Source organism: Gallinula chloropus (assembly GCF_964237585.1).
Source record: "Gallinula chloropus genome assembly, chromosome: Z".
NCBI lineage: Eukaryota > Metazoa > Chordata > Aves > Gruiformes > Rallidae > Gallinula > Gallinula chloropus.
The window spans coordinates 28,872,770-28,891,578 of record NC_140089.1 but is presented as its reverse complement, the minus strand read 5'-3'; the positions used below and the strand labels follow the sequence as shown (position 1 = coordinate 28,891,578).

Here is an 18,809-nt window from a genome sequence, read left to right as displayed (position 1 = left end):
TATTTAGGAGGCTTTTTTGGTTTATACATCACAATTTCTCCTAACATCCTTTTTACCAAGTAGTGCTATATCACCGTGTATGAGTGACTAAATTGTACTTGCTAAGGACAAAGAATTTAAGAAGACAATTACGTCACAAATAGTCCAGAAATAATCTGTGATCTTAGTTTCCTTTATTAGAAAAGTTATACATGAACATTCTGTAACTCCAATGTGCAAAGTCTCCAAAAGACCTTTTTAGGAATGTATTACTTAGATGGGTAGCCCTGGATGAGACAAAATGGAATTCAAAACAAAGATCCATTATATTCCCAAAAGATACAATCATGTTGTTTCCATTTGGTTCATTGGTACATTGTATTGCAACATTAAAATCTTCTTTGGTATCTGAAAATTAATGAACTGATATGACACTGAAATCAAGGTGAAATAAATCTATGGGCAATCTGAAGAAGCATTTCATCAGCAGTGTGCATAGTCTTTCATTTTTTGTATTGAAAGAAAATTTACAGGCATTATTGCTCATTGCTGTGGTATCTGCCTGGATAAGAGATACATTTTTGAAAGACAAAAGGAGATAAGAAAGTATTCTTTCATTAATGTTGTAGATGTTCAGCATCGATATGACTATATGCAGTGATGGTACATATATGTAATAAGGATGAAAGACTGTAAACCCTGAGTAAAGAAATTAGAAGATCTCTGAAACTGTCTATCATATCTTTCACTTAGAGCTGACAATTACAAAATAATATGCTATGATATAAGACTATTCCATTTTCTTTCCTTACTACATTAAGAATTTTAAAAGAAATCTTTTTGTTACAATTTGCATTGTAACGCTAAGGAAAAGATAGGAAATCAATGAAATATAGTGAGATGATCCCCTATAAAAAGGTAGCTTTAAGTAAGACCAGGATTCTAACCACAGTATCAGTTTGTTAACAAGAACCAGCAAGTAAGTCTGAAAGGAACACTTCTTTCTGTTAGGGAATCTTATTTAGCAAGAGATAAATGACTGGATTATTTACCAAAAAAAAAAAAAAAAAAAAAAAAAAAAAGCACAGTGTGCTACTGTATCTCCAATTAAAGAATTTTATTTCTTTTTCATTTAAATATCAGCATGTATATTGTTTCTTAGAGGTGTTCTGTTCCATGTTTGAGAGAGAATAAACTAAATATAATGGATAAAGGTGGGCAAAATAAAAAATCTTAAAACTTGTTTATTTAATTTGCTCATTTAGTGGCAGTACATATTTTTGTGTTATGCATTAGAATATGACTTGTGATAGGCAGGAATTGTGCAAAATGCAAACATGTAATGTAGTTACATTACATGTAGAATGAACAATTACCTGTTCATTCCTTCTGGATGTTGAAATGTGTGTATGCAATTGTTTGTTGCTGGCCTAAGCACCATGCAGCGGTTTGTTCTTACACATAACCACATCCCCCCTCCATATAGGCCCTGGTAGAATGTCTAAGACTTTATTGTGAGCGTCCTTTATACATTGAGAGGGTGCTGCAAGGTCACTGGAGCTTTCTCTTCTCCAGGCTGAACAACCACAACTTTGTCAGTTTGTCCTCATAGGAGAGTTGCTCCATCCCTCTGATCATTTCTGTGGCCCTTCTCTGGATCCACTTGAGTAAGTTCATGTTCTACTTATGCTGGGAAACTAGACCTGAATGCAGTACTCCAGATGAAGTTTCACAAGATCAGACTGAAAAGGGAATATAACTTTCCTCACCCTCCTGGCCACAGTTCTTTTTCTGACTGCCATTATTTCTAAAAAGTTATCAATGCTATGACAAATATAACACCAAGATTAAGCACTTTTAGATTTTTAACCAGGTAAAAATTACTAGCTGTGTGTTGAACTTCATTTGCAGATAAATATTTCTTTTTAATATCTCTTTCATCCATAGTTCTTGTGAATATCGTCTGTACCACAAGGTTCAAATTAATTGAAATGTGCCACTCAGAGGTGGACAAAATTAGGATTTGAAATACAATGTTATATTTTTTTGTGTCTATACTATAATTTCAAAATATGTAGGATCGTTTCTGTTTTCATTTTAGTCAATCTTTAATGGAAAAAAAATGTACAGGCTTGGCTTCATTCCTCTTTGGTATAAGACAAGCAAAATTACTGGGGTTACACCAGGGACTAATTTGCCTCCCCTCATGCTTTCAAATCCTATAAACTGGTGAAAGAGAACAGCATTTTGGTGAACTAACAGCTCATGATAACTGAATGAAGAGATGTGATGAAGTCAGCTTTTCACTGAGAAACCTCTCAAGACAAGATAGCCTTGAGGCTGATGTCAGTCACTCTTCAGAGCTATCAATATCATTCGCTTTTACAAATTTAGACCTCTTTTCTTTATCCTACTTTAACCTCCTCTTAGAATGAATATAACCAGGTGTTACTACAAGGTGACATGTTGGAAAGGCATATTGAAAAAAGTAACTTTTCATGTGATAGAGCCTTTGTATTTTTCTATTTTGTTTAGAAAATTAAAAAAAAAAAAAAAGAAGAAACCACAAATAGTCTGAGCAAATACAACCTGAACAGAACAACCTAAAAGAGGAGAAGCAGCCCCTGTCAGAAGACTTAAAATGCAGTGAAGAAATGTATGTATATGCTAAGCTGTCAGGAGGTGCCAGGAGTGGCTTTGGTTGTGGCTCTGGTTGATATGTATTACTTAACCTGATTACTGACAGGGCTCCATTCTCAGGAAGCACAGCAATTTTGCTGGTCCCTTATTACAAATACAGAGTACTGTGTAAACTCACAGTGCATGTTCCCAGACAGCTCTTCACTTTGAGTAAACAGAGATACAAAAAACATATGAGAATTGAACACGAGAACATTAAAATGATTCTGCCTAAGTTTATACTGCAACCAGTGGTCAACCTAATCCACCACACTCTATTTTTAAAAACAGAGAGGGGAGTAACAGATTTTTCAAAGACAGCATATCATTGTGGTAATGAATTTAGCAGCAGAAACTTTTCTTTGTGCCTGTGTTATCTTGGTATTTCTGTGTGACTCTTATGCAGCAAGGCAGGGGTTACAGTAGTTCAACACTGACAGAGAAATGCAAAAACATTTGAGTCAGAGGACAGAGGTAGTACAAGGACATACAAGAGTAGACTAGCTCCAGATCAAACAGGATCAGAAACAGGAATAAAACTTTGAACTCTGTGCAAGACTGTTGTGAAACTTTTTTCTAGTGGAAGCATTAGAAGCAAAACAACACAACTAGTCTCAAAGAGAGATTGATCACTTAATAAAAGAAGCTTTAGTGGCGTGTGCATAGTCTCAGGATCTTGCTGTTACCACACTGCAGTCTCTTGAAGTACCATAGCAGCGACCCAGTTGTGTTCACACTGTACCACAATGGGTGCTACATAAACCACAAGCATGCTGCACACAATCAGCCAATTCTGTCACTCATCCCATGCTGATTTTTTTCTTTTTTATATGACGGAATCTGATTCATCTGTAATCACATCCAGTGGTCTTACATTCTTTTGTCTGCTTTCACAGACTTCCCTTAGCATAGGTTACTCCTTGTGAACTGCTACAAGCTGGAGAAAACAAGAAGGTGAGGTAGTTTTGTTGAGAAAGCATTATACATGAGAGGGTCTGGGTGAGCTCATTTGAACTTTGCAATAAAGAATGAAGGAACTTCTGTGGCATGTATTCACTGGGGCTTTGTGCAAGAAAACAGTCCTGTCAGTAGAAAAGCAGCCTGCCCTTTGCTATACTGTGTTGGCAGAGAAGCTAGACAGATCACATTCATGTAAAATGCCAGGTGAGACCTCCTCTCTTACTATCTGAGACCCTGTATGATTTTGCCTGTCTTCCTTTTTCTTCTGTTACTTCAGACTTGTCTCTTGTGCCGGCAGAAAACTTGCACCTTTGTCTCTACAATGCTGTGGCTATTTGAACAACATGAAAAATACAGGCTGTCTACCACTATCTTTCCAACATGATAAAACAAGATGAGGGGTCCTGCTGCCACACGGAAAACTCTTCACCAGTGTTGTGGTTTAGCCCCAGACAGCAACTAAGCACCATTTAGCTACTTGCTCATTTTCCCCAAAGGGATGGGGGAGAGAACTGGAAAAGTGAAATTGAGAAAACTCATGGGCTGAAATAAAAGTATTTTAATAGGACACATACAAAAAAGGGAAAGTAATGGTAATAACCACCATCATTGTTATCATTATTATTAAAAATACACAGAACAAGTGATGAACAGCACGATCTCTTAGCACATGAAGTCTATGCCATATAAGAACCTAGCTGCTGCACAAGACTGCACAGTTACTGTGGAAGCCCCCTCCCCTCAGCCTCTCAGACCACATGCACAAGTGAAGATGAGGAATTCATTCAGCACTATTTCATATGCAGGTAAGGGTTCAACCATCTCCAGGAAAACAGGGATACACCACAAGTAACAGTTACATGGGAAGACAATTGCCATCACTTCAAAATCAATGCTGCACAATACACCCTGCTGCTGTACCAGACCCCCAGTTGACATACGTCTCAGCCCATGTCAGTTATAAACAGGACTTGATATTACATGATATGCAATATCTCTTTGGCCAGTATGGTTCCCCTGTCCTGGCTGTGTTCCCTCCAAGTTTCTTGGCTGCTCCCTACCTTCTCATTAGCAGACAGGGTGAGTCCTTGACTACTTGGCAACAAATAAAATTTTCAATGTGTTATCAATTTTATTCTCATCCTAAACCCAAAACACAGCACTACACCAGTTACTAGAAAGAAAATTAGTTCTATCCCTAACAAATCCAGGAAAAAACAAACAAAAGTAGTTGGCCACTTTTGGATTGGAACTGAGAAGCTGAGGACTTGTATCAACCAGGTACTTGTTGATAAAATAGCCAGCTGTTTCAGAGGAGAAAGTGAAAAGATCTAGCTAGTCAAATATAATCATAGAGAGAACTAATAAGCAGTTTAGCCTAGTTCTTATCACCAGTCATTATGATACTTGAAACCAATCTTCTTAATTACTTTTAAAAGCTGATGTTCTGTGATCAGAGGTTTATTCTGAAAACCAGAACTGTGTTATAACAGAGTCTGCAGTTCCATCATGTAAGGTTCAGTGTAAGGTCTGTCATTGCTGATTATTGCGATATGGGCCTAAAAAAAATTGCACAAATAAGCTTTTCATAACTAAGATTGCCCATACATTATTATCTAAATATTCTTTAATATTGAGGGAATGTTAAAAATTGTCATACATGTTTCTAGAATGTTCACTATTTACTTCTTGAATGCCTAAAAAGGCTTTTTAGTCTTGTTCTAAAATGTGTGTATAACAAGTCTTAAGGGAAACATCCTAAAGTGCTCCAAACAGATTTTATGCTGTGAAAAAAATGTCCACTGGTGGCTCAAATGGGACCATTAAATTAGTGTTAATTGATTCAACTTTGAATTTAGTATTGAACATAAAAAGCTAAGATATTAAAGTCCTGTGTCATCTAATTGCATTAGCCTAGGTGTTTATTGTTGTTGTGGTCTCTCTTACACTGTTATGCGTTTAACCTCCTTTCGAAGGTGACAAGGTATGATCCCTGTAAGAGAGATGTATATCATAGTTTTTATTTTCCCTAAAGCCTCCTTTGGGAAAACAATTCAGCTTTATTCATCCTGAACTACTTCATGTTCTGAGTGCCCTGTTGCATGGAAGAATGGTGAACAATCCACCCCAAATTAGTCATGTTTTGTTCTTTCTGATATCCTAATACTCTTTTTGTTAGAGCATTTAGAGAATTGCTCTTTCTGTCTTCATAGCCAATATACAACTTTGTTCAAAAGCAGATGGAATATTTTTCTAACCTTTCTCCACCAGTTCTGTTGGAGGCTAGTCTATTCTGTAACAAAATGCTTGTGGGTCTGGGATAGATGAATTTGCAAGTGTAATACATGCTACACTTGAGTAAAAAGGAAGCCAGTCAAAAAGGCTACCAAAATAATTGTAAAGTTCTGTTGTCACTAACTTAAAGTACAGCATCCTTTTTTTAAAAAAAAAGAAAGGTGGGGGTATAGATGCAAAGATCAGTATATGTTTATGTATTGTATACAGAGAGAAAAAGACAGGGACATCACAGCAATGTGAATCTTTTGAAATCAAATCTAGTTTCATAGATTGCACCAGCTAGCAATTTGGCCCAACATGAGCTCTTTAGAGAGCTAGCATGGGAAAGGTCTAAGTGATGAAGTGGGATAAAGCATAGGAGTTATAATGGGAACATTCCCCATAATGGTAGGGAGATAGTAGTACACAAGATAATTTTCTTCATTCTCTTTCCAGACACATATTTGACATTACAGAACCAATTAATGGGACTAATATGTGACAGAAGGTGCACTGAAGGACTCTGCCTGAGAAGCATACGGGTGCTCAAATAATTATGAAAAGCCTTTAAAAAAAAAAAAAAAAAAGAAAAGGAAAAGGAAAACATTGATTTAAGTCACAGGATACTTCACTGAATTTCTGAACTAGAAGATATATGTATCACACAGTATCTCACAAGTAAAAGTTAATTTTCTGATAAGTGAAAGCACAGCCTACGTCTGAAATACGTATGTGTTTTGTTTTGGGTTCGCTGTGCTGTTGGTTTTTTTTATAACCTTCAGCTACAGCTATTTGGATATGATAGTCCTTTGAAAAAGAGTGAAACTAAACCTGTTAAAATACCATCTCACTTTCCACATATATAAATAAGAAGTCATTTCAGACAGAACTGGTATTGATGTCCATCGCTCCAACTACAAAACACTTTATATTACAGAATGCTGTTCAGCATGGCATATATAATTTTCAATTTTTATATTTGTCCTGAAAGCTTATTTGCTACATGTGCATCTGCAAGTGTTAGTGTACATAAAGTGTTTCAAAATCTCCTTAAGAGTGTACTACATTCTTTGGAATATTCTGCTATAAAGAAACCATTAATGCATCAGAATTTTATTAGATAGTTAGATTTTATTCATATATCAGTGTTTTCAATACTGATACCCCCTTTTTAGCACAGTTTCTATCAACTATTTTACAAGTAGACAATGAGATTGATTTTCATTTGCTTGAACACAACAGTAAGAAATAAGAGACACAGTGAATCATGCAGGCTCCTTGACAGTAATGTCCTTTACAACTTATGTAAATTTCTTATTCTGAGCTTCCTCACTTGGTTTTTAATTTGACTCAGTGTCTGTGGATAAGTTTTGGAACAATGGAAACAATATAGTTTATTTGGACCGAGAATTTACAAGGGTTTAAGATTCTTAATTCCAAATATCTGAATAGGAGTGTGGAATCCAAATGCAAATCTTCAAAATACTTGAAAAATATATGAAAATTATAAACAAATCAGCAAATTTTGGGGAAAAATATTCTCTCAGATATTGTAAGTTCTCTTTCTTTTGTGGAAATAAAAAATCATAAGAGTACAATTTCTTCCATTTTCATATTTAACATGAAGACTACTGGTATTTTCACAGAATCAGAGATTCACAGAATGTTAAGAGCTGGAAGGGACCACGAAAGATCATCTAGTCCAACCCCCCTGACAGAGCAGGATCACCTAGACTAAATCACACAGGAAGACATTCAGATGGGGTTTGAATATGTCCAGAGGAGAAGAATCCACAACCTCTCTGGGCAGCCTGTCTCAGTGCTCTGTCACCCTCACAGTCAAAAGGTTTATCCTCATATTTACATGGAACTTTTTATGCTCCAGCTTGCACCCATTGCCCTTTCGCTGGCCATCACTGACAAGATCCTGGGTCCATCCTCCTGACTCTCACCTTTTATAAACATTAATAAAGTCACCCCTCAGTCTCCTTTTCTCAAAGACAAAAAGGCCCAGCTCTCTCAGCCTTTCCTCATAAGGAAGGTGTTCTAATCCTTTAATCATCTTGGTGGCCCTGCGCTGGAGTATTTCAAGGAGTTCTATGTCCTTCTTGATCTGAGGAGCCCAGAACTCAACACCATATTCCAGGTGCGGTCTCACCAGGGCACAGTAGAGGGAAAGTAGCACCTCTCTTGACCTATTGACCACACCCCTTCTAATATACCCCAGGACGCCTTTTGCTGTCTTAGCCAGGAGGACACATTGCTGGCTCATGGTTATCCTGCTGCACCCCAGGACCCCCAGATCCCTCTCACCTAGGCTGCTGTCCAACAGGCCAGTTCCAACCTATACTAGTACCTGGGGTTGCTCTTCCCTAGATGCTAGACCCTACAGTTGCTCTGGTTAAATCTCATTAAACTTCTCCGCACCCAACTCTCCAGCCTGTCTAAGTCTTGCTGAATGGCAGCACAACCCTCCGGTGTGGCAGCTACTCCCCCTAGTTTTGTGTCATCAGCAAACTTGCTGACTGTACACTCTATTTCCTCATCCAGGTCATCAAGTAATATACTGAACAGTACAAGAACCAGTACCGACCCCTGAGGGACTCCAGCTAGACTCTGTCCCATAAATCAAAACTTGCTGGCTTCTTCCCTTCAACCAGCTCTCAATCCACCTCACTACTCGATTTTCCAGACCACACTTTATCAGTTTAGCCATGAGGATGCTGTGGGAGATGACATGAGGTGCTTTACTAAGGTCAAGGTAGTTCACATCTACTGTCCTATCATTGTCTATTGTCGTGGTTTTACCCCGTCTGAGAGCCGAGATCCACCCAGCTGCCTGCTCCTTAAAGGAAAAGAGCAGCGGAAGAGGGGGGTGGGGTGGGGTGGTGAGAGGCAAGGGAAGGGAAAAGGAAGGGGCAAATAACAACCCCAAAACCAAGAAAGCAAAAGGTCTCCGGGTTGGGATAAAGATAGTTTACTAAAATAGCAGAAAGATACAATATAACAATGCTAACAGGACTTCAGAGCAAAAAATATATGAAACTGTTGATACACAATGCAGTTTCTCACTGAACCACACAACTCAGGCCGTGCCACCCAGAGCCGTCCTGGAACTTGACCATCCCCCAAAACCACGCGTCCCGGAGCCGCCCCTGCCCTTTCTCCCATCAGCCCCCTGTTAAACTGAGCAGGACGTAATTGGCATGAAATACTCTCTTTGGCCAGTTTGGGTCATCTGTCCTGGCTTCGCCCCTCCTTTCTCATGAATAGAGAAATATGAAGACCTGAGAAAGTCCTTGACTGTCTGATAGCAACTAAAAACATCAGGGTGTTATCAGCACTGCTTTCATTTTAACTCTCAAACACAGCATTCCATCCGCTGCTACAAATGAAGTTAACTCCATCCTGACCAAAACCAGGACATCTATCCACCTGCTTATGTCTTCATAAAAGGCTCTAAGATTAGTTAAACACAACTTCCCCCTGGTAAAACCATGCTGACTGCTCCTAACAACCCTCTTATCCTTGATGTGCCTAGAGACAGCACCAAGGATAAATATTTCCATCACCTTTCCAGGGATGGAAGTGAGGTTGACTGACCTGTAACTACCCTGGTCCTCCTTCTTGCCCTTTTTGAAGATTGGAGTAACATTTTCTTTCCTCCAGTCCTCAGGCACCTCTCCCATTTCCCAGGAGTTAGCAAGGATAATGGATAGTGGCCCAGTAATGACTTCTGCCAGCTCCCTCAGAACCCTTGGGTGCATCCCATCAGGACCCATAGATTTATGGATGTGCAGACAGTTTAATTCATCCTTGAGCAAATCCTCATCAACCAAGGCAGATTCTTTTATGCTGATTTAAATTTCCCAGATATTTATCAGTAAAAGATAATAGAGATATTACTAGACCAGAGTAGACTAGGTTAGAATACTTCAGTCTGAAGGGACCTGCAACAATCATTGAGTCCATCAGACTGCCTACTTCAGTAACTTTAACAAAAGTTAAAGCATGCTATTAAAGACATTGTTCAAATGCCTCTTAAGCACTGATAGGCTTGGGGGATTGATGACCTTTCTCGGAAGCCTGTTTCCAGTGTTCAAACTTCCTCTCAGTAAATAAATACTTCCTATTGTCAAGTCTGAATGACCCCGATGCAACTTGAGCAGTTCCCAGGGATCCAGTCGCTAGATACCAGGGAGAAGAGCTCAGCACCTCTCCCTCTAATTGCCCTCCTCAGGAAGCTGTAGAGAGCAGTCAGGTTACAATTCAGCATCATATTCTCCAAACTATACAAACACAAAGTCCTTAGCTGATTCTCACAGAAAATGCATTCCAGCCCTTCCACCAGCTGTGCTGCCCTTCAATGGATGCATTCAATGTTCTTTTTAAATTATGGTGAATGGAACTGTATACAATCATCAAGGTAAGACCACACCAATGCTAATTGCAGCAAGATAATCCCTATGCTGTGTTGGGTGCACTCCAGGATGTGGTCTACCCTCTTGGCTGCCATGGTACGCTGCTGATTCATACTTAGCCTGCTGTCAATCAGCATCCTCAGATCCCTTTCTGCATGCCTGCTCTCCAACCACTCCTCTCTCAATTTATTATTATGTCCAGTGTTTCTCCATTCCAGGTACAGAATCTAGCATAATTTCATGTTTAATTTCATGCCTTTGATGATTCTCAATGATCCAGTATATCTAGATCCCTCTGTATCATTACCAAACTTACTAATGATGCACTCAACTCATACCTCAGGATGAATAATAGAAATATTGAACAGACCTGGGCCTAGGATTCAGCCCCAAAGCTTATGGTTGGTTGCCAGCTACATATAGCCCCATTCACTAAAACCCTTTAAGAACTGATGTCCAGCTAGTTCATCACCCAGTGCTCCATATATCTGATGATCTTACAGTAGGACAACTCATCCAGAAGTTTGCTGTGAAGGAGAGAATCAAAAGACTTAACAAAATCCAGAAAATTTAAACTACTACATTCCCTTCATCCACTAGGTGGGTGACTTATTCTAAAGTTTTATTAGAATAGCTAAACAGGACATTCCTTTTGTGAACCCATGTTAACTGTGCCTGACAATTCCATTGTCCTTTAAATGTCTTTCAATAGCATAAAGTATAATCTTCCCCATAATTTTTCCAGTTGACTAACTAACAGGTCTGTAGTTTCTTGGCTCTTCCTTCATGCCTGTATTATAAATTGAAATAATGTTGGTAACTTCCAGTCCATGGGTACCTCCTCAGACTGCCAAATCCTTTTGCAGATGATTGAGAGTGGTCTTCTTGTAACATCCCGTATCTACTTCAGTGCTCTGCGATGAATCCCCCCCAGCCACATGGACTTATGAACATTTAACTAATTCAGCTGCCCCCTTACATTTTCTGTGTCCACAAACAGAAAGTTATTGTTCCTGTAGTCATGGTCCTTCAATTCAGGGGACTGGGCATCCCAGGATCTGTGAGTATTGCTAATGACTGAGGCAAAAAAAGCACTGAATAACTTCTTTTTCTTTGTCCCTATTTGTCAGATTACCATCTTCATTAAGTATTGGTTCAAAGTTTTTCTTCACTTTGTGGTACTTAAAAATGTCTTCTCCCCACATATGGAAATTGGGGGTCTGCAATGTTCCTGTAAAGTCTGACCTGTCTTTTAGAGTTCATACAATTTCTTTTTCCTCCTGACTTCCAAGATCTCTTGGAAATTGAAAAAATGCTTGTAGTTGTACTTGAAATATATTAGTAAGCCATAGATAAACAGGAAATAAATATGCAAACTCATAGAATCTAGGCAATTTTAGGGCATACTGAACAGTATAATAAATGTAAGTTGGAAATACTTGAAAGCTCTAACTCATTAAAGAAGAAAAAAGAGCAGAAATGCATGTTCATTTTAAAACTACCATAACTTTAGTGAATCCTCACAGTTTCTGAGAAGTCTTAAAGATTTTTTTTGTGCAGTATATGACTTTATGAATTAAAAAGTAATTTTAATAACATTTCTTAACAACAATATAGTAGCACTCAAAAATCACCTGGAAAAACTGTGACAGTTATCTGTGAATTTTCTTGGGTAGAGAAGATGGGTTTTAAATGCAAACACTTATTTCCTTAGCTAGAGAAAGTTACCTTTTGATAGAATAATTTGGCTATGCTATGGAACACATACTAGATAAGTCCTTAAATTTAAATTGTATCATTTAAGGAATATGTAAACAAAATAAAAAAATAAGATTACTTTCATATATAATTGCTTCTGAATTGAGTTGATATTTAAAATCATATACAGCAGTTGCAGAATAACTAGGACTGCATAATTTTTTTTCTGTAGATGCTAATTCTCAGTATACATAACCAGAAAAAAATATATATAGGCATGCTTTATGTGTCATCTATTTGTATGCAATTGCCAGTTCAGTCACATACATAAATTTGATTTTAGTTTCATAAGTGTTTCATGCATCTAATTTCAAAGAAAGTTGTTGTGACCAGATTATCCTATCTTCCAACTTCAGATTCAACTCAGGTAAGGAAAACAGATCACTCTTCTATTCGCCTGATCCACAGGTAGGCAGGGCCTAGATAGTTCTTTGGCATAGATTGTAAGTATGTAGGGGTGATAAGTCCTCCACAAATATCTCCAACGGGAGTCCTTTCCTGCAGGACTTCAGCTCTTCACCAGCTGCCCCAGTGTGGGTCACTTCTATGGGGTGCAGTCATAAGTCATAGAATGTTTCTCAGTCTCTCAGGCCCAGACTGCTCCAGCCTAGTCCTCAGTCACAAGGCCTCCCAGCAAATCTGCTCCAGCATAGATCTCTCTTGCTGTCTCTCTCTCATCTCTGTCTCTGTCTCTCTCCACAGGTTGCAAATGCTGACAGAGGCTTGCTCGAATGAAGGTCACAGCATCTTCTGCATGTCTCCACCTGCTCTAGTATGGGACCTCTACACAGGCTGCAGGTGGGGTCTTGGCCTTTTCCATGGTCTGTGGGGGGGACACCCACTCCACCGTGGGTTTCTCCATGGGCTGCAGGAGCATCTTTCTCTCTGGCATCTGAGCCACCTCCTCCCCCTTCACTGACCTTGGTGTCTGCACAGTTTTCTTCTAACTCCCTTCCCTGGTGGCAAAATACAGCTGCTTGTATGGGTATTTTTCTCCTAAATGTGATTCCTGGAAGCGCTGTGACCACCACTGCATGGGCTCACCCTTGATCAACAATGACTCCGGCCTTGAATCAGCTGGTGTTTACTCTCTGGGGCCTGCAGAAAACTTCTGTCGGCTTCTTGCAGAAGCCACCCCTGCAGCCCCCCTCGCCACTTCTCCACCAGAACCCAGTCACTCAAAACTACAATACTCCTATGTATTTTACACTGCTGATATATTGTAAATCAACCAACTTTGTATGTTGATTTACAATACTTCAATAAAGTAGCTTAAAGAACTTCTGCACATCTGAAAGTCAGGCACAAATTTACATTTCTTGGAATCCAAAATCATTTATGTGTCACTGTTCCCCTTTCTTCCAAAATCTTGAATGTGATAAATTTGCCTTTGCAAATATTTTCACTACTGTCAGGTCATGAGGACACAGGAAATCTGGTCAGGGTTTTTCAAGTAGCCCTGATAGTCTTTGAAAAAGCCAAGTCAAAGATGAAAGAAAAGGAAAAAAGAAACCCTGTCCTCAGAAATTAGACATCTACTAGAGGAATGGGAAACAAGAAGCAACACAATGGCTTGTATATTTAATTTCAAAATGTAGTGGAAAGCTGTATGCATATTTTTTCTATGCTTTTCCCCATCATTACTTTTTTCCTGACTCACACATTATAATTTGTCTTAAACTTTTTTCCTGTGTTATTCTGAATTCTGAGAAGGAGAAAAATTGCTACAGTTTTCATCCTGAAACTAACTTAGAGTAAGGTGGTGTCTCAATGAAATGCTGTATTGCTAGATCTTACAGCCATAATGTAATACTTGTTGAAATTACTCTGCATATGCATTTAAAAAATCCGAGCTGAAAGAACTTGGGTACAAACTAAAATGGATAAATTGTCTTATATCCATTATATAAATTTCATGGTTATGATTTATAACCAAGAGAACATATCACAGTACAAGTAAAAATATAACTTACTAGGCTTGCACATTTTCAAATTCATTACTTGCTTAATATTCTGTATTTTATATATCAAGATTTGTATATTTAATAAAATACAAATCTTAAACATATCAGAAGTGGGCTATAATGGTGTCTTATGTGGAAACATAGCCATGTATTACTTTTATGTGGAAAATTGAGTATGAAATACATTGTGCAAAAATTTGTATTTAGGTCTGATTTGTTGGCTACTTCTCTTCTTTAGAATACTTAGAGACCTCTAATCATAAATAAATCACAAGACATATTTCTGTCTTAAAGAAATGCATATGAAATATCTGAATAATCCATAACGTGATTTCTTTTTCATAGAGAAATCAAAATTAACTTCAACTCACAGGTATATTTCAGCATAGGTATAATGAACAAGAGAAAGCTCAGAGGTAAAACAGACTTTAATAGAAGTCTTGAGATTTAGAGGGTACATTAAATACTGAGGAAACAAAAAAAAAAAAAACCCACAACTTTCTTCAGGCTTCTTTTTTTTCTCATACATTACATTATATGAAACATTGTTCTGGGGAAATTGAAATACTGTGAAGTTTTCTCAGATAGCTTAACCGTGACCTAACTAAACTTTTCTAGCAAAGGTGCTGACACTGCTGCTGATTGCTCTTGGAAGAACGGTACGATATTGGGGAACGGGAAGCTGGGCAGGAAGGCGCGCGCCAAGGCCAAGTCCTGCTTATCACAGGCTGGGCTGCAGGTCCCTGGGCTGTGTCCACCTGATGCTGCGCAAGGGCAACTACTTGGAGCAGGTGGGTGCCGGCGCCCAGGTGTACCTGGTAGCTGTGCTGGAGTACCTAATGGCCAAGATCCTGGAGCTGGCAGGAAATGTGGCCCATGACAACAAGAAGACATGTATCATCCCTCAGCACCGGCAGCTCGCCACCTGTAAGGATCAACAAACTGCTGGGCAAGGTGACAATTGCACAGGGTAGAGTGCTGCCCAACATCCAGGCTGTGCTGCTGCCCAAGAAGACTGACAGCCACAAGGCTAAAGCTAAGTAAACGTCAACAGAAATGCGGCACATTGTTTCATCCAGATAATTCAAATGGTCTTTTCAGAGCCGTAATTATTTTTAATTATTTTTTCCCCCAGGGCTCAGTCTTGGGTCCAGTCTAGTTCAACATCTTTATCAATGACCTCAAGGAAAGGATTGAATGTTTCCTTCAGTAAGTTTGCAGATGACACTAAGCTGGGAGGAAGTGTTGATCTGCCTGAGGGTAGGGAGGCTCTTCAGAGGGATCTGAACAGACTGGACCAATGGGCTGAGACCAATAGGATGAGGTTTAACATCACAAAGTGTAGAGAGCTGCATATGGGACATAACAACCCCATGCAGCGCTATAGGCTTGGGGGAGGCTGTCTGGAGAGCTGTCAGGCAGAAAAGGACCTGGGGGTGTTGGTTGACTGCAGGCTGAATATGAGCCAGCAGTGTGCCCAGGCTGCCAGGAAGGCCAATGGCATCCTGCCTTGTATCAACAATAGTGTGGCCAGTAGGTCTAAGGGGGTGATTGTGTCCCTGTACTCGGCATAGGTGAGAACACACCTCAAGTACTGTGTCCAGTTCTGGGCTTCTCACTGTGAGGACATTGAGGTCCTTGAGCGAGTCCAGAGAAGGGCAACCAGGCTGGTGAAGGGGCTGGAAGGCAAATCATATGAGGAGTGGCTGAGGGAGCTGAGGGTGTTTAGGCTGTAGAGGAGGCTGAGGTGAGACCTGATCACTGCCTACAACTACCTGAAGAGAGGTTGTAGAGAGTTGGGCGATGGTATCTTCACCCAAGTGACAGGGGATAGGACAAGGGGAAATAGCCTCAAGCTGCACCAGGGCAGGTTCAGATTAGAAGTTAGGAAAAAAAAATTTACTGAAAGATTTGTCAGGGCCTGGAACAGGCTGCCCAAGGAGGTTGTTGAGTCACCATCTCTGGATTTGTTATAAACAAGTTAGGTGAGGTACTTAGGAATATGTTTTAACTTAGGACAGGAATGGTTGGACTTGATGATCTTAAAGGTCTCTTCCAACCTTGTAATTCTGTGATTCTATGTCTAATACACTTTTGATAAGTGTACTGTCATTTCACTTAGTCCTTAGGAGTGACTAACGATCTACTTTGATGTGACCACATCCAATAACTACAGCATGAGCCTGTGAGAGAAAAAAAAATATGTTGATCATAACAATCACAAATAAAATATGAACTTAACACATCTCTTTAAATATCCCTTATAAAATAAAATTCATTAGAGGAATATATGCGTTCTAGGGTTTTCCTAAAGTTCAAAAACACAAATATGGGTTACAATTATTTCTTTCCTGCAGTTGAAGCACATGAATTCAAGATATTTTATTTTTTCATAATAAAATTAGAGTTAAAAGTAATCTAGTTAAATCAAAATTTATTTTTTATTCTAGAAACACTGTACCTTTGCAGATTTATGGATGGAGAAAGAATTACCTTGTGTTCAACACACTCCTCCTAGCTTGATTTCACTTTTTTTTCCCTAGACTGATAAACAGTTTTGAAACTTGATTCAGTAACTTGAAAAAAGACCTAAATTAAGCTAAAACAATTTATTTGTAGGAATTATCTTGTCCTTAAAAATATACCTGGATACCTATAATATGTTCCAGTATATATTGTTACAAAGCCTTGACTGTGACATGTCAACAAAACCAGGTTGTCTCAATTATATAAAGAGGCAAATCATATTAATAGATTCGTGGCAGGTCAGAGAAGTGTTTTGGTTTTGTTTTGTTTTCTTTCACTTGAAATTTTACAGAAAACTGTTTCAGGTAGACATTCATATATTTTGGTCTTTTTCAATATTTATTTATTTATTTATTTTTGACATTCAAAATCATGCCTGTAACAGATAATTACAGAATAATGGTGAAAGCAGGGTAACGGGGTATCACCATAGTTATGACTGGAAAATGAAAACAATTTAACTATGTGAAAACAAAAGATATAGAATTGCTACATGATGTGCAGTGCTCTGTTCCTTCCAGTAGGTAATTTGCATTGAACAAAAATATAGTAACATTCTCCCTACCCTTTCACCATGCAAGTAAACTCCATTAAACAAACAAACAAACAAACAATCAAACCAAAACAAAAAACTCAAATACACAAAAAACCTCATCAAAATTGTAGGCTATGACAGACAACAATTTTTTTGTGAACCACTTGAGAATTATGACTGCATTACAAAAGCCAACAGTCATGGCACTACAATAAGTTAGTAAAAAGACACATAAAACATGATCTTATTATGGGAAATCTCTAACAGGATTTTTAGGTACCACATTAAATACTACTATCAAGAAACAATATATTAAATGATGTAGACATAAATCTTTAAAAATTCTAAAGTTCATTTTTGTATTGTTGCTTGATTTGTATGAATAAAAATGCATATGATACAAATTGATATGCACTAGAATGTTTTGTGGTTGCTAATAGCATGCTACTCAATTGACTGGGAATAAAACAAAAGGGTTATATATTCTTTTATGATTATACATTTTTGTAACATTTTACATTTTTCCTTCATTTAATTTGTAACATTTAAAGATAACACATAATCCTGTTTAAGGTTGCATTGGAAAAAGGTTTCATAACAAGTAGACCTTGACTACTCCATATGCCTATCAAAATCAAGCATTTGTTCATTACTGAGAAGGTTCACTCATTGCTCCAGTGAAAAGATATTAATTTTTTTCTATTAAAGAAACCAAAATCCCTTGTATATCTACAAAGAGACTAGCCAGGAATTAGCCTGTAAAACTGTAGGACAATGCTTTCCATTCATTCCACATACAAACTTCCATTAAAATTAAAAACAGCATTTCAGCTGCTGGATCTTGCTGCCTGTTGCCGAGTGAAAGTCTAAAAGGTATGTTCGATATTCATTCTGTGTGCAAAATTGCCACAGATGTCAGCAGAAGAAAACAAATGTGTTTAGGATTTGCCCCACTGGTATAGTAAGTCAGACTAATAATTCATTTAGAAACAAACCCAGGCCCTTGAGCATCTGTGGAGTTAAGACAAGGGCAACTTTCTTGTAACCTTAGGGAAGAAACTAACCCCTATCTTCAGCTTATGCAGATGCATGTATTTTTCTTCCATCCCTAAGCATAGTCACACTTTCACTTTAGTTCAAATGCCACATATTTGTCTCAGAGGGATACAAATGGACTAAGCATACGCAATATACCTGTGAAATAACAGGCAGTAGAACTGAGAAAAGAACATTCTCCTCTACTAGCTAAATGACTGGTACCTCATGTCTTCAAAGCTCACTAATATTTCCCAAATGACAACACAAAATGCAGCTAATGAGAATTAATGTCTGCCACAACAGAAATAGGTACCATTAAAGAGAGTCCTATTTTTCTTCCCTCTATGATGACACTCTGAGGAGCTTATCATTGTCTAAACAGTACAGAAAATCCTTGAACTTACTTGTAGGAATATGTTTATGTGCACAAACAGCTCCAAACTTTAAAAGTTTAGCTCTTTTATCCAAATGTTTGATCATTGCCCAGATCTCAACCAAACATTTCCTATTAGTTGACCCCAATCAGCAGTCTTTTCTACAGCCACACATGAGAGTCAAATTTCCAATTTGAGTTATAAGTAGCAAAGAACTTTGGTCTGTTTTTCACTGAGACTGTGTAATGTGATTGATCTACTACTACCTGACTGAAGGAGAAACAAAATAGATTAAATG

At 38.3% G+C, this 18,809-nt stretch overlaps 1 pseudogene across 1 annotated transcript in view; it reads left to right on the top strand.

The window, feature by feature from the left end:
- The window catches only part of LOC311203635 (histone H2A-IV-like), an 82,840-nt pseudogene extending 67,758 nt beyond the window's left edge, over positions 1-15,082 (top strand). The window contains exon 2 of the transcript in view: positions 14,657-15,082. The product of the transcript in view is annotated as a histone H2A-IV-like (transcript). The remainder of the gene's footprint in view (positions 1-14,656) is intronic.
- Positions 15,083-18,809: the final 3,727 nt, after the last annotated feature.